The sequence below is a fragment of the Rhinatrema bivittatum genome, chromosome 2, assembly GCF_901001135.1.
Source record: "Rhinatrema bivittatum chromosome 2, aRhiBiv1.1, whole genome shotgun sequence".
In the NCBI taxonomy this organism is placed as follows: Eukaryota; Metazoa; Chordata; class Amphibia; order Gymnophiona; family Rhinatrematidae; genus Rhinatrema; species Rhinatrema bivittatum.
Window position 1 is genome coordinate 576,598,082 of NC_042616.1, and position 14,638 is coordinate 576,612,719.

The 14,638-nt window shown below is 44.2% G+C and overlaps 1 long non-coding RNA gene across 1 annotated transcript in view; it reads left to right on the forward strand.

Annotated features, from left to right (window-relative positions):
• The first annotated feature begins 7,126 nt into the window (after nt 1-7,126).
• Nucleotides 7,127-14,638, forward strand: part of LOC115085223 — a 65,819-nt gene continuing 58,307 nt past the window's right edge. Inside the window, exon 1 of the long non-coding RNA XR_003854760.1 lies at nt 7,127-7,201. This is a non-coding gene — a long non-coding RNA (uncharacterized LOC115085223). The remainder of the gene's footprint in view (nt 7,202-14,638) is intronic.

A 14,638-nucleotide genomic window follows, 5' to 3' on the forward strand; every position in this document is an offset into this window, starting at 1 on the left:
AGCTTTTATACATCCCATTGGTATTGAGTCCATCTGCTACACACTAGGAAATGGAGAAATCACTTACCTGATAATTTCATTTTCCTTAGTGTAGACAGATGGACTCAGCATCCCGCCCATGGCTGCCCCAGCATCCGGACAACTCGGGTGACAATCCCCGAGAGCAAGACAAGCACAGGTAAGTCAGCTATTAGCCCTAGTTCAGGACATCTGTAGTTGCCGGGTGTCGGCGCTTTTTGGTTGAGTGCACTGGCGGTCTCCAATTGGAAATCAGTTTAGCGAGTCCAAGTTAGTTAAGTTAGCCAAATGAATCAAGTTATTAAAACACACATATCTCCACAATTGCTTTTTGAGGAGAATACTGAAGAGCTAAGCTTCCTGCACAGGTATATGGAGGCTGATGTCAGATTGAAATCTGACTCCGTCTCCCAACTGCTATCAGGAGTACACTATACCTATTGGTCCTGAGTTCATCTGTCTACACTAAGGAAAACAAAATTATCAGGTAAGTAATTTCTCCATTAAGTTAGTAGCCATACATGCATGAGAGGCCTATTAATAGAGCAGCTTATACACATAACTGTTGGCCACGCTTGGGAATATGCGCTTATTGTGGACTTTTATAAAATACAGACTATAGGAGTAGAGGCTGTTTACATGTATATATGTTAATTTTTACATGTGTAACCTTTTGAAAATTCACCTTTAAAAGTATTAAGTTCTCCTGAATTCTCAGAACAGAGTAAGTCATCATCAACTAATGGACAATTGGCAAAACCAAAAAGGCAAGAGCTGTCTCATGCTAAGTACCATGACTGAAGTCTGAGTGGATGCTGTTCTCTATTCAGTAAAGAGGGAGAAATTCTGCTCTTCAATACTTAACCATTCAGAACCCAAGACAGGCCACGCCCAGTCAGTGCCAACAAGACCGATGCAAAGGTGGGGTGCCTTCAGAACATCACTCTTTGACACAGAGATTTCACCATTGCCATCACCAAGTAAGGGTATTACATCCTGGTCAGTGCTGAGTAGACAACAAAATTGGTGCATTCCGAATTGCCTTAGGGCAAACATTGTGGGGTAGATTTTATAAATTTGCGCACCAGGCGCGAACAAGAGTACGGGGGATTTCAATAGATACGCGCGTAGCCATTAAAATGCGGGGTCGGCGCGCACAAGGCTGTAGGCTGGCCAAAATCGGCAGCCAGCGCGTGCTGAGCCGCCCAGCCTGCCTCCGTTCCCTCCGAGGCCGCTCCGAAATCGCGCTCCATGTTCCGGTCCGGGAGCTGGTCCTTAGGCCGCGGCCATGCCCCGGATGCCTTTGCAAGATAGGCTTGGCCTGCGCAAGGGGGGTTTGGGGTAGGTTTTCGAGGGTTACACGTGTAACCCTCTGAAAATCTACCCCTCTATGTTGGTTCTAGTCCCAGAGTCAGATAGTGCTACTGGAAAAGAACCTCACCCTGGGTGAGGAAGATGTGGTTGGATTTCATCAAAAATATATATATTTTATAAATATGCCAGGCAGGCTCTCCTCCACCTCAATCCTAGCTAGAACAAATGTCTCCTATTTTGGAGTCTGTGGCACCAAACTTTGAAACCCAATCCATTATTGAACCATATCAAGCCAGACTACAATTCATTCATACTGAATCACTGGCTAAGTATCTGAGTTTCCCTTCCTCAAAAAGTAAGAACCACCACCTATAGTGTTGTCTAACTTGCAGGAAAAATCCCTGTCCTTATGTACTTCTGTCATACCATTTGGACACAGATGAGTCCACAGGTCTTCTATTGGATCCCTCTTCACAACATCTCACAAGTACATCTCTACTGGTGAATAGATCATATCCTGTGTTTGTCCAAAAGTTGGCAAAATCAATTCCATTTACTTTACAAGAGGACTCAGAACCAAGGCAGGATACATTTGCAGGCCAATGCAATATTGCGTAAAAAACATGCGTCTGAACTGGGCGCACATTTTTTGAACACGTGCACCTCCACCTCTCCTGGGCGCTCGATGCAATAGGCAAATGAGCTGCTGCGCCAAAAGGGACATGCATGCAATAGGTAATTTGGACCGGATTTTAAGACGTATGCTCGGGCGTACATTTGTGCGCCCCTAACCTTTGTTTTACAAGATGTGCCTGCCTCTGGGTAGGTGTAGGTTGCACATGCCTGCCGAGTGCCAGCACATAATCACCCAGCCTAGTGGCCCTATGGAGGCCTCTGGCCACTCTCCCACCACGCACCAGACTGCCCACGCACCGCCCCTTTTTTCAAGCCCCGGCACATATGTGCATCCCGGGGCTTTGCGCACGTCGCCAGACCTATGCAAAATAGGCTCGGCGCGCATAGGGCTTTTAAAATCTGCCCCATTTGGCATCCCTAGCACTCTGCATTGGGCACCCAAGTGATGTGGCTGGGCATCTACAACAGCCTGACCAGAGCTCCCTCCCCACCCGCGGCAGGCTGTTCCTGATTAGTCCTTTTCACTAACACTTGTCAGTGAAAGGACCAATCCCCTTTCAGGACAGACTTGTGGAAGGGGATTGGTCCTTTCACTGACATGTGACAGTGAATGGACCAATCAGCAGTAAGTGGAGCAAATAAATTATTATTAAATGCCTGCCATATAATTTATTCACTCCTTCTCTTACTTCCAGCAGTTCCAATTAGGCCAGACCTTGGGGATGCTGCTTTCTGTGGCTCTCCCTATGAGGAACCACAGAAAGCTTTTTTTTTTTTTTTTTGTTGAGTCCTTCAGTGCGGCAGGATTCTGCTTTCTGTGGTTCCTCATACTTAGTATCACAATGATACTAATAGGAGGAATCAAAGAAAGCAGGATATTTTGGACCTTAGACCTTGCTTAATGATGAGTTGTCTGACTTAGAGCCAGCAAAAAAAAAGTTCTTGCCAGTGTTTCTTGCAGTCTATATTCATAAAAAGATGGAGAGCAAGAAAGTTTTGTCCCAGCGAGCAAAGCTGAAGGGTAGTCGCATAAGATTGTAATAAATCATTTGGAGAGTGAACATCTTATGGGTTATTGAACATATTTTAAATTGGCTACCAAACAAAAGTTCACTGTAACTCTCTTAATTTTGGAGATATCCTTTCAGTAATGCTGGATCCTATAATGATCCTGGCAACTGCATTTTGAGCCAGTTGTAAAATTTTTAATAAAACTTTGGGAAGCCACAAGTTCAATGAGTTGCAACAATCAAGTTTACATAACATTAATGCTTGCATTACCATTCGAAAATCATTAGGTAACATATATTGTATATTTCAACTGCCTACTCATTCACAACTTTAAAAATGCTGATCTTGCTACCTCCTAATCTGCAGCTTCTTAGCTTAGAATCCACATAAATTCTCAAAGCGCGAGCTTCTGTTATTATCAGTATATTATCGGTATATTAGCATCTCCCACTGCCATATATGTCTGATTATCTAATTGCAGGGATTTCCCTACCCAGAATATCACAGTTTTCTGAGGTTTTATTACTAGACTTTGTAACTGCTTCTAAGCATTTATGTATGTTATGTTGTAACCCACTGGATTCTGCAGATCAGTGCGATATAAATGCTTTTAAATAAATGAATAAAAATCAATAAGCAGTTCTTAAATAAATCAGTTGGGAGACCGGTGTCCTGATTACAGGTCAAGCTAAACTGAATATCATCTGCGTAAATGTAATTTTCTATATTGTACACAAAGATGGTACAATTCTCCCTAGCGGCTACAAATCTGTTGAATAGTGTTGTGTAAGAGCTTGAATCTTGAGGACACCTAACATTAACACTCTCCAAGCTGAATATTTTCCATCTATCTAGAAGAAATGAAGAAAGCCATACTAATACTGAGTCGCCTATTTCATTGAATGAAGACCTAAAGATTAAAGTCTTATAGCAATCAGTAGCAAAAGCTGATGCTGTGTCAATGAGGTCATGGGATGAGGGTGAACGAATACTCCTAATCCCTAGATTCCATAAGGGAATATTTCTTTACAGAAAGGGTGATAAATATATGGAACCGCCACTCTGTGGAGGTGGTGATAGAATTACAGCATCTGAATTTAATGAAGCATGGGCTCTTTGAGGACATGGTAGGGATTGTAGAGCTGAGTAGTTGATGTGGATGGGTAGACTATAGATATAAAGCTGTATAGTCTCTACCATCACTTTTATGACTAATGCTGGGCCCTTGTCAGTTTGGCACCTGTACTACAGCCTTTTATAAAACCAAACTGTTTGGGATTTTAAATCTTATATGTATCAAATGCTCCTCAAGGTCTATTTAAACCTACATTTCATGCATCTTACTCAGGGAAGGTAAGTTTGATATTGGCTGGTATCGGGAGACTTCCAAGGAAGAAACTTTAGGAACTGTACTACAGCCCTTTGTAAAATATCTAAAACAATGCCCATATCTAAGGAGGTATTGACTATTTTCATTAATGGCTCCTATGTTACAGTTGCTAAACTACAGATAATCCAAAATGGTCAGGGGGTCTAGCCTTCTAAATGTTGATTTCATTTGCAGAATAAACATCTTCATATCCAGAACTAAAATAGGAATAAATTGCGACCAAGTGACACTCATCTATTCTTTGGAGAGATCCTACAAATCTTATGAAGAGAGATCTTGCAAATCAGTTGAAGGGTCAGTTTTTTCACCAACCTCAATTTCAAATCACAGCAACCACAAATGTTCCCATCCAAGGATAGGGCGCTCATCTGCATGACCCTTTATTCTCAAAGAACATGGACTCCACAAGAAAGATCACGCCACATAAATAATCTAGACCTGAGAGCAATCTTCAATGGTCTAAAACCATGAAATCTCTGATTAAAGGAAAATGTAGTAATGATCCAACCAACCAACAGAGTAGCAATGTTTCTATATCAGAGGTAGGGAACTCCTGTCCTGGAGTGCCACAAACAAGTAGAATTTTCAGGTTATCTATCATGACTATGCTTGAGATATATTTGCAAACAATGAAGGCAGTGCATGCAAATATATCTCATGCATATCCTGAAAATTATACTTGTTTGTGGCCATGCAGGATTGGAGTTTCCTACCCATGTTCTACATCAACAAACAAAGATCAACAGGCTCTTATAATCTTTGCCAAGAAGCCTGTAAATTATGGAAATGGACAGTTTATCAGACTATATATCCAATAGTGGTCTTTCTCCAAGGGAACCAAAGCTAAATAGCAGATATGCTAAATTGCTAATTATAATCATATGACCATTGGGTAGCACAGAAATTGTTTCAGCTTTGGCTGTAGAGTAAAGCGAATTGCAAGCACTAGTGTCATGCTGTCTAACTCAACTTTTCCAAAACACAGTAATTTTTAAAACTCATCCTAAATTTCTATCAAAAGTAGTCTATTTCACTTAAAGTGCCTAGATTTTTTCCAAGGCCTCGCATCAATAAGGATGAATAAGCTAGTCATGCATTGGATAGAAGAAGATATTTAATTGTTCTGTTTGGAAAGAACAAAGTCTTACAGAAAATCTTCACATCTATTCATCTCCTTCAACCCAATCAAACAAGGGTATTCAGTTACAAAACAAACTTTCCATGTGTCTTGTCCTTGGGCACTGTTTTCTGTATTCTGCGAATTCTTTAAATTCAAACAAAATGTGTGTGCGCAGTCAGCCAGCACTGGGTTTGGGTAGAGCCGAGGGGCATATTGTGATACTCATAATTTGGAATCATGTGTTCTGCCATGCCTCCAGCTGGAATGTATGGGGTAGGGGGTTCTGTCATAATTTTGGGCCCAAGTGTCTCTTAGCAATAGTTATTAATGTATTGTTTCAAAATAAGATGAGCAATAAGCTGGTCTTTTGCTGTCTCTCTAAAAAGCATTTCCCTTGGGGGCGGGGCTTTATAATGCATTTATTAAAAACATAAAAATGTTGACTGTGCCACAAACCAAGGCCTAGATTCATCAAATTGCTATAAATATAGCGAAAATAGTGCCCATAATAAAAAAAAAAAGGGCATGTTTAGGATAATTTCCTGTCTAACACATCGCCTTGCTAAGTAAAGTACAGTGCATTGTGTGAGCGCACAGCGCATTGCATCATCACGTCATGGGTTGCATCTGCGCATGCCACGTAATTTTATGCAGCTAATGTTGATTAGTGCGTGGTGCGTTATTTTTTCAGTTTATATATCCTGGCTTCCTGCAGCTGCTTCTTTGAGGGTGCATCAGGCATGGGAGAGAGAGGAGATGAGAGCTGGTGAGTGGTTTAGTGGGAATAGCTTTTTCAGATTCAATTACCTGAGTACATTGTCTGGTCTTCTGTTGCCATCTGTTTCCCTTTCCCTTGGTGTTTTGTCATCTTTGTTGGAGTGAAAGTTTTTGTTTGTTGGTCCAGTTTGTCTGTCTACCTTTTGGTGTGGAGCAGTGGGGAAGTGAGAAGGAGTGGTATGAGTGGAGGAGTGAGGAGTGATGTTGGTGGAGTGGAGTAAGGAGGAGTGAGGAAAGGGAGGACACCTCTCCAGAAGCAGAAATGGCACCCCTTTCTGGCAGCCAGGCAGCAGGATGCCCTCATCTCAGGGATATCAAGTTCAGTGTGCAGGATAATAAGATGGTCATTGCAGGGGTCCTGAAGCATTATGCCATGCTGTTTGGCAACCATGCCAAGACCTCAATGCAGCCAAGGGCCAGATCTGGTGCAACATAGCCCAGGCATCTCCAGGCACAGCAGAGTCCATCGCAGTGGGGAGCAGGTGACCTACAGGTACAGGGACATCAAAGCACAGTTGAAAACCAAGGTGGTGAGCAGAAATAAATATATATGGCGGACCAGAGGAAGAGCCCCTTGTCCCATCATCCTCACTCCCATGGAGGAGAACCTCTTGTAAAGACTGGAACCAGATGTCTTCAAGGGCATGGCTGAGCAGCTGGACACCACACAAGGTAATTTCACCTCACCTGTAAATAGCCAGGCTGCAATAGGTATACACATCATTTGGTATAAGATGCTTACAATGCTTAAGAGGCAAAGGGAACTTCTGATGCCAAATGCAAAAAGGATACTTGCTGTCATTGGTACTTATGTCTTATTTTTTATTTTCACAGCTCTTGCCCACGAAGCTACCAGTCCCAGCCAGCAAGCCCCAGGGACCAGCAGCGCTGCAGCCCTTTTGCAGAGGACCTGCATGATGGATGCCCAGATCCAGGTGAGTGAGGAGGAGGAGGAGTGACAGCAGCAACAGGCTCAGGAGGCATTGCAGATGCTGCAACCCCTGGATTCACCCAGCCCACTCAATGTGTCCCTCAACACTTCTAGCTTCATGGAGGAACCCCACCTCGAGTGGGAGCCAATTGATTCAGCACAACCTCAAGCTAGCACACCACAGTGCCAGCCTGAAGCACCACGCCCTTGGCAGGAGCAGCCCAGAAACCCTGTTGTGCCACATTTTGAAACCCGTATGTCTGCACTCCACACCACCATCACAGCACTGCTACCAGCAGCAGCAACATCCCTGCCACCAACAGAGGGGTCTATGAATGAGCAGCTGGATCAGCTGGAAAGGAGGCATGGGGTACACCTCTGACACATACGGGCAGAGCTAGTGCGCCTCAGGAGGGCTGTGAACAGGCATAGCCAGGCCCTGCAAGATCAGACTGCTGCAAACATGCAGGGTGTTATGATGCTGGCCGCAGCAGTCAATAGTATGAGCAATGTGCTGACGCAGATCCTTCAAAGGATGCCTGAACAGCCATCTGAGTCTTCCCCAACATCACTGGAGTCCACACCCTGCAGCAGTCCCCAGAATGAGAGATGCCTGAAGGGGTAGGCCCCCAAAAGAATGCCTCCCCCCCTAAGCGGCAAGCCACAACGTGGCAAGGGGCCATGAAGCCCCAAAGGTGATGGCATCAAATGCCAATTAAGAAGAATTGTACCAACAATTCTGGGTGGTCCTCACTCCAGAGTTCCTGTTCCGGCTAATGGAAGAAGCCAGCTGGGCCCGTCCTCACTACAGAGTTCTTCTGCCGGCTAGCTGAAGGGATGGTCTACTGTCAACCATTGTGGTCCTGTAGCCTAGTGGTTAGAGCAATGGACTATAAACCAGGAGACCAGGGTTCGAGTCCCGCTGCTTGTGATTGCAGGCAAGTCACTTTACCCTCCATTGCCTCAGGTACAAACTTATAGGGTTGTTTTCCAACTTGTGTTATGATGTTGTTAAGGTGTTTTCCCATGCGAAAAACACCTTAACGCATGCAAAAAGCACCATAATGCATGGTGTGATGCTAATTTTTAAAAGGGGAGGAGTCGGGGCCAGGAATTTTGTAAAAATGAGCTGGCTTCGCGAAGCCATGACACATGATATCGCACAGTTTTAACACCGAAAATAACTACACCTTTTTCATTAGCATTAAGCTGTGCGATATGCCCATAATGCAAATTCTGATTTTTTTCGCTAATTCCATTTTGGGCATTTTTTTAGGCTGAGGAAGGGTCTGAGATGGGGGAGGGGAAGAGGAAGAGAGAGAAAAAGAGCCTCTGAGGGTGGCACCATAGTAAGCAGCTATTTATGCTACTATAGGAGGCCTACCTAGTAACTCGAGGTGAGGTTTAGGTAGTAGTGTAGGGGTTAGGGACCACTTTTACATGCAGAGTGAGACGTACGAACAGAACAGTGCACTCTTGTGAAGATTTGATGTCCTTCTGAGCATACCTCCGCTGCATACCCAGTTGACCCAGGGAGCAGAAGACCCAATACTGTGATTGAACTGGGGTTGTTCAGATTATCTCGGCTGTTGGGGAGGGGGGGGGAGGTCTTTATGGCTAGCTTTAGACAGGGGCGATCTAAGAGGGTGACTGCTCTGCCCATGTGGCCCTCTGTCTAATGAGATGCTGCTGCTCAGCTGAGCATGCGACTGAACTTTGCATCCGAGAGAAGGGTGCTTGAATGGAGAGGTGACCTTTGATCATGGTGAGTCAAGGGAGCCAATACTGGCGGAGGGAAACTTCCCTACCCTGCCTTCAGAAGGCCATCACTTCACTTGGCCTAGAGCTGGCCCTGCCTATAGGCTCACACACTGAGTACTTTGAGTACCTAGCAGAGTCTCTGCTGTGCAGTCTGTACTTAAACATTTTTTAAAATGCATGTGTTTTTCTGAAAGTGTAAAATATAAGACTAGATCTATGATCCAAAAAAGAAATACAACAGAGGAATGTGATCAAAAACAAAGAAAAATTATATTTTGAAAGTTATTGATTGCAATGAGGTTTTGAAAGGATCTTCAAAACTTTGAATCCAAGAAAGTAAAGTCATAGTCCCCCGAATATACCTGCTACAACATTTGGTCTAACTCTTACAGCCGGCTTCAGGAAGCCATATTTATACCAAAGTAATTGAGGCTCACTCAATACAGATATTTTTCTGTATAGGAATATACATGAATAGGAAGTAGTCATGTCAGGAAGTTCCAAGGACTTATCACATTGCCTAAAAAATTAGAACAGTCTATACAGTGGTTCCTCCCTGCCTTCAAAAAAAACCTGAAACAAAAAAAAACAGATAGCAACAGTCCTGAATCCTTTATTGCAAACAGCCTGGGAGTGTCCAACATGAAACAAAATATTAGCCCTATCCCTGAGGTATTACAAACTTCTAGGCCAGTACAGTTTTAAAAAGAACGGACCCTCATATCTTGATCATAGCTTTGTCCTTCCTATACAAAATGTGGGAGGCTGTTTGGTATTACAGAGGAATTTATACTGATTCAACTGTCTACTTGAATCTGTCTCAAACAACAGAAGATTTAATCCTCTGGCTACCCCCCTCTGAAATCAGAGTTGTAGCGAAGCCAACGAGATTCCCCCCCCCTCTATGTCATGGCTGCCAGCCGTCCTAAAATAAGGCTGGGGGCCACGCAGGAGCTCCACTTTCAGAGGAGGAATGGGCAGACTTCCAGGGGTGAGGCGACTGCTCCCCGGCATTTACCTGCTCCGCCTATTGGGAAGTCCGTAGATTAAGGGTTCCTTATCTCTTCCACTGCAGACAAAGGCAGTCAAATAACTTTGAGCTCTTATGAGTGTGCTGCAGGCTTCCAGATCTCCCAACACTGATGAAGAAACTGAATTAAGAGATGGCTCATAAATTACCTGCAGCTCTGCCACCAGGAGGTCTATCCTATTGCCTGCCTTGGTGAATTAAAGTCACAGAAAACAACTTATAAGGAAAACCGATGCTTTTTGAAAGTATCCATCAAGTACAGCAGTGCTTCTTTAAAGCTGAAATCTTTGGTAGGGATAATATATATATATATATATATATATATATATATATATATATATATATATATATATATATATAATTTGGGACCCAAACTGCAAGAACTGTCCCCCCACAAAACTAGCGCTGGCAAAAGTTTGAATATCTAACCTCTGGCAAAATGACTTCCAAGATGCCTCTCTTGCATAATTCTTCCAGTTGTCTTTCCTTTCTCCCCCTCAGAAGATGAAACTGCCTTTGTAGCCATAATGTAAAGAAATGAAGCAGTATGTTATTCAATGTTTTTCTTTATATCTTCAAATAAGATAAAAGCATTCAGTCCTACAAACCATTTAAGTAGAATTTCAGAATTTCCCAAGTGTCCAATGTACATCGCTCTGACTCGCTATCTGAACTCGATATCAATGTTTTGCTCTAAAGTAATAGCGAATAGAAACAATTTTGCTAAGAAAGAGAAATAAAAGTTATCAGATGTTCAAATACAGCAAAATACAAGCCTTGGAAAACCACATTCAGAATCCAGGGAGGAACTGGAGATCTGAGCACTGGCCTAACCAGAGAAGCTGCTTTAAAAAAGCATAACAATGTCAGGTTGTAAAGGCCTCATTTACTAAGGACTTTTCCTATTCTGTGTCTTGGGGGGGAAAAAAGCTTGGTAAATCAGCCCCTCAGTTATAGCATATGCAAGATCTTTCAGTTTTACCACTGAGAGTACTAACAGGTGAGACTTAAATGCTTGTTGTTCTAAAAGACAGGTCTTTTATCAAAATCTGATTGTAAAAAAATCCATAAACCTAAGAAGCAGAATATTTCTAAGCAACAATGCTACTGCCACTCAGCTAACAAAATTGCCCAAGATCTGTAATCCATTTTTTAAGCCGCCACCTTATAAGATCACAGCATAGCAGAAAATGATCTCCTGCTTCTTTAGCAATGACCTTCCATGAGCAGCCTATCCGAGTGGCCTACGGCTGAGAATACAGTGCTCTGCTAACTTTTCTTAACGAAAGTCATTTCCCTCTGGAATCTAAAAGGCTTGTTTATTATTTCAATTAATCTCAATAACAAATAAAGTTTATAAATCTTGTATTGCTTGGAAAAGGTACATGAAAGGGCAACCAAAATGATAAAGAGGATGGAACAGCTCACCTCTGAGGCAGTGGCGTAGCCAGAATTGATTTTTTGGGTGGGCACAAGGTTAACATGGGTGGGCTGTAGGCATGCAGGTCTACTAGTTGTTTTTTTACTGATAAATAATGCCAAATTATGCAGCATAGCATTCACATCTACGCCTAAGTATGAGGTTTACTTAATGATACAAACATAATTCACGGTGATTTGTGGTACTTTAGCCTTCTTATTATTACGATTTTATACACGGCTCCTACCTGTCCATAAATTTTGAGAGAGCGGTTGTGTTGCTTATATTTAAATTGCTAACATCTCAAAATATAGATATATATTTTTACCTTTGTTGTCTGATCTTTGTATTTTTCTAATCAGTTGGTCCTGGTCTCTTTTTCCCATTTTTTCCCTTGTCGCTCATTTCCTAATTCCTTTTCAGTGTCTTTCTTCTATTACTGTCTTCTTCCCTTCCACACACACACACACACACACATACACACTTTCTCTCACAGACTCCCTCTCACACACTCAAGCTCTCACTCTCATATGCTCTCCTCCCCCCCCCCCCCCAAGCTCACATTCTCTGCATACACACATACAAGTTCTCACTTTCTCACCCCTCCCCAGGCTTATATTCTTATGCACACACAGACGCACATCCAGGCACCCATTCTCACCCACACACATAAACCCAGACTCCCATTCTCACCCACAAACCCATGCTCCCAGTCTCACCCACACATATTCAAGCTCCCATTCTCATCCATACATATACACATTTAAGGTCCTATTCTCACCCACACATACACACATTCAAGCACCCATTCTTATCCACATATTCAAGCTTCCATTCTCACCCACCCACACAAACCCAGGCTCTCATTCTCACCCATATATACACACATTCAAGCTCCCATTCTCACCCACCCACAAACCCAGGCTCCCATTCTCACCCACACATACACACATTCAAGCTCCCATTCACCCACATATTCAAGCTTCCATTCTCACCCACACACAAACCCAGGCTCCCATTCTCAACCACACATACACACATTCGAGCTCCCATTCACCCACATATTCAAGCTTCCATTCTCACCCACATAAACACCCAGGCTCCAGTTTTCACCCACACACACTCCCATTCTCATCCACACATACACATTCAAGCACGTGCACAGCTTCCGCTTCCTCCCCCCAAAGCAGGAAGATCAGCTGCCTCTCCTGCTGCCACCGGCCTCCTGCTATCTTCGGGTGTCGGGCGGTATGGCCCGCCGAACTTCCTGTGGGGGGGGGGGAGCGGAAGCGCAGCGTACAACGTCCGCTTCCTCCCTCTCCCCCAAGCAGGAAGATCGGCGGGCCATACGGCCCGATGCCCGAAGATAGCAGGAGGCCGGTGGCAGCAGGAGAGGCAGCTGATCTTCCTGCATTGGGGGGAGGAAGCGGAAGCTGCGCGCGGCGCTTCCGCTCCCCCCCCTCCTCAACAGGAAGACCGGTTGGCCACATGGCCGCAGCAGCGCTGCCCCATGTGTGCCGTGATGGCGCGCGAGGCGTGGGTTCTCTTGTTCGCTGTCGCGGGGATGGGATCCCGCGACAGCCTTGCAGTTCTGGTGCCAGTTGGGTGGGCCTGGGTCTAAGTTGGGTGGGCACCTGCCCACCCAGGCCCACCCGTGGCTACGCCACTGCTCTGAGGAAGGGCTATCCAACTTGGAGAAGACATGGCTGAGGGGTATATGGCATGCTAGAAGTCTATAAAATCAGGAGTGGAATAGAAACATGATGGCAGAAAATATCCGTATGACCTATCTAGTCTGCCCATCTGCCCAACAAATTGAGCGCTACTATTCCCATCAATTCCCTCAGAGATTCTCTGTATTACCACCACATGCTTTCAAAAAATACAAAGACTAAGGGACATGCCATGAAGTTTTTAAGTATTCAGTGCACAATTAATCAATGGAATTCATTTCTAAAGGGTGTGGTAAAGGCAGGCACAGCTGGGTTTAAAAAAGGTTTTGACACGTTTCTAGAGAAGTGCATAAAACTATTAACAAGAAATGTGGGGAAAGCTGCTACTTATCCCTGGGCATCAGTAGCATGGGATCTATTTACTCTTTAGGATCTTGCTAAGTACTTGTGGTCTGGTTTGGCCTCTGTTGGAAACAGGATGCTGGGCTGGATGGACCCTTGGTCTGACCCAGTACTGCAAGTCTTCTGTTCTTATCAGACAGGTCCTGAGGAACATGTACCCTACTAATGAGTGGGCCATTCAATATTTTTCAACACAGCAAAGTCTCATTGTCAGTAAAAATGAGCTGAGAGCTAAAATTAATTATTACATTTAATGCATTTTGCAATCTTTTCTGGCCTAGAGTTTTATTCTCGATGGAGCTGGAGGAAATTTATCTTATAAACCAGTGGTTCTCACATCTGCCCTGGGGGACCCCCAGGCTGTCAGGTTTTCAGGATATCCACAATGAATATAAGAGGCAGTGCATGCAAATCTATCTGAAAACCTGACTGGCCGGGGGTCCCCCAGGACAGGTTTGGGAACCTCTGCTCTAAACTACAGCTAGCAGTAGGAGGAACATCTGGGGATTCTGCAGCACATACCAGATAACAAGAAAAACAAAACCAACAGCTTGCCAGCTTCTGCCTGCATGTGGAAAGAGAAGGGAGAGCAAATTCTGTGGCTGCTGGTAGATCATGTCTTTTTATATAACCTGTTTCACAGCAAGATAATATATTGTTAATGCTATAAGGCAGGGGTTCTCAACCCAGTCCTCAGGGCACACCCAGCCAGTCAAGTTTCAGGATGTCCACAATGAAGACGCATGAGATAGATTTGCAGACAATAGAAGCAGTGCAAGCACATCTATCCCTTGCATATTCATTGTGAACATCCTGAAAATCTGATGGGCAAGGTGTGCCCCGAGGACGACGGGGTTGAGAATCACTGCTGAAAGGGACTTCAGCTGCTGATACAGGAAGCTTTTTATTGAATTAATTTAATAGAGGACTTTTTGTTATTTTTTTGACTTGGCACATAGGAAAATCCATTTGGAGGGCGGGGGCATCCCAAGCCAAGATCCACCCCACTCCCCGCTCTTTCTCTCTTTCTACCCCTCCCAATCTTTCTCCCCCACTCTCTCTCTCTCTCTCTCATCCCCTCCTGTGCTCCTCCTCCCCCTCCCCCCCCACCCCCAACACTAATCAGCAGCAGGAAGAGGAGAGCACTGGTGCCTC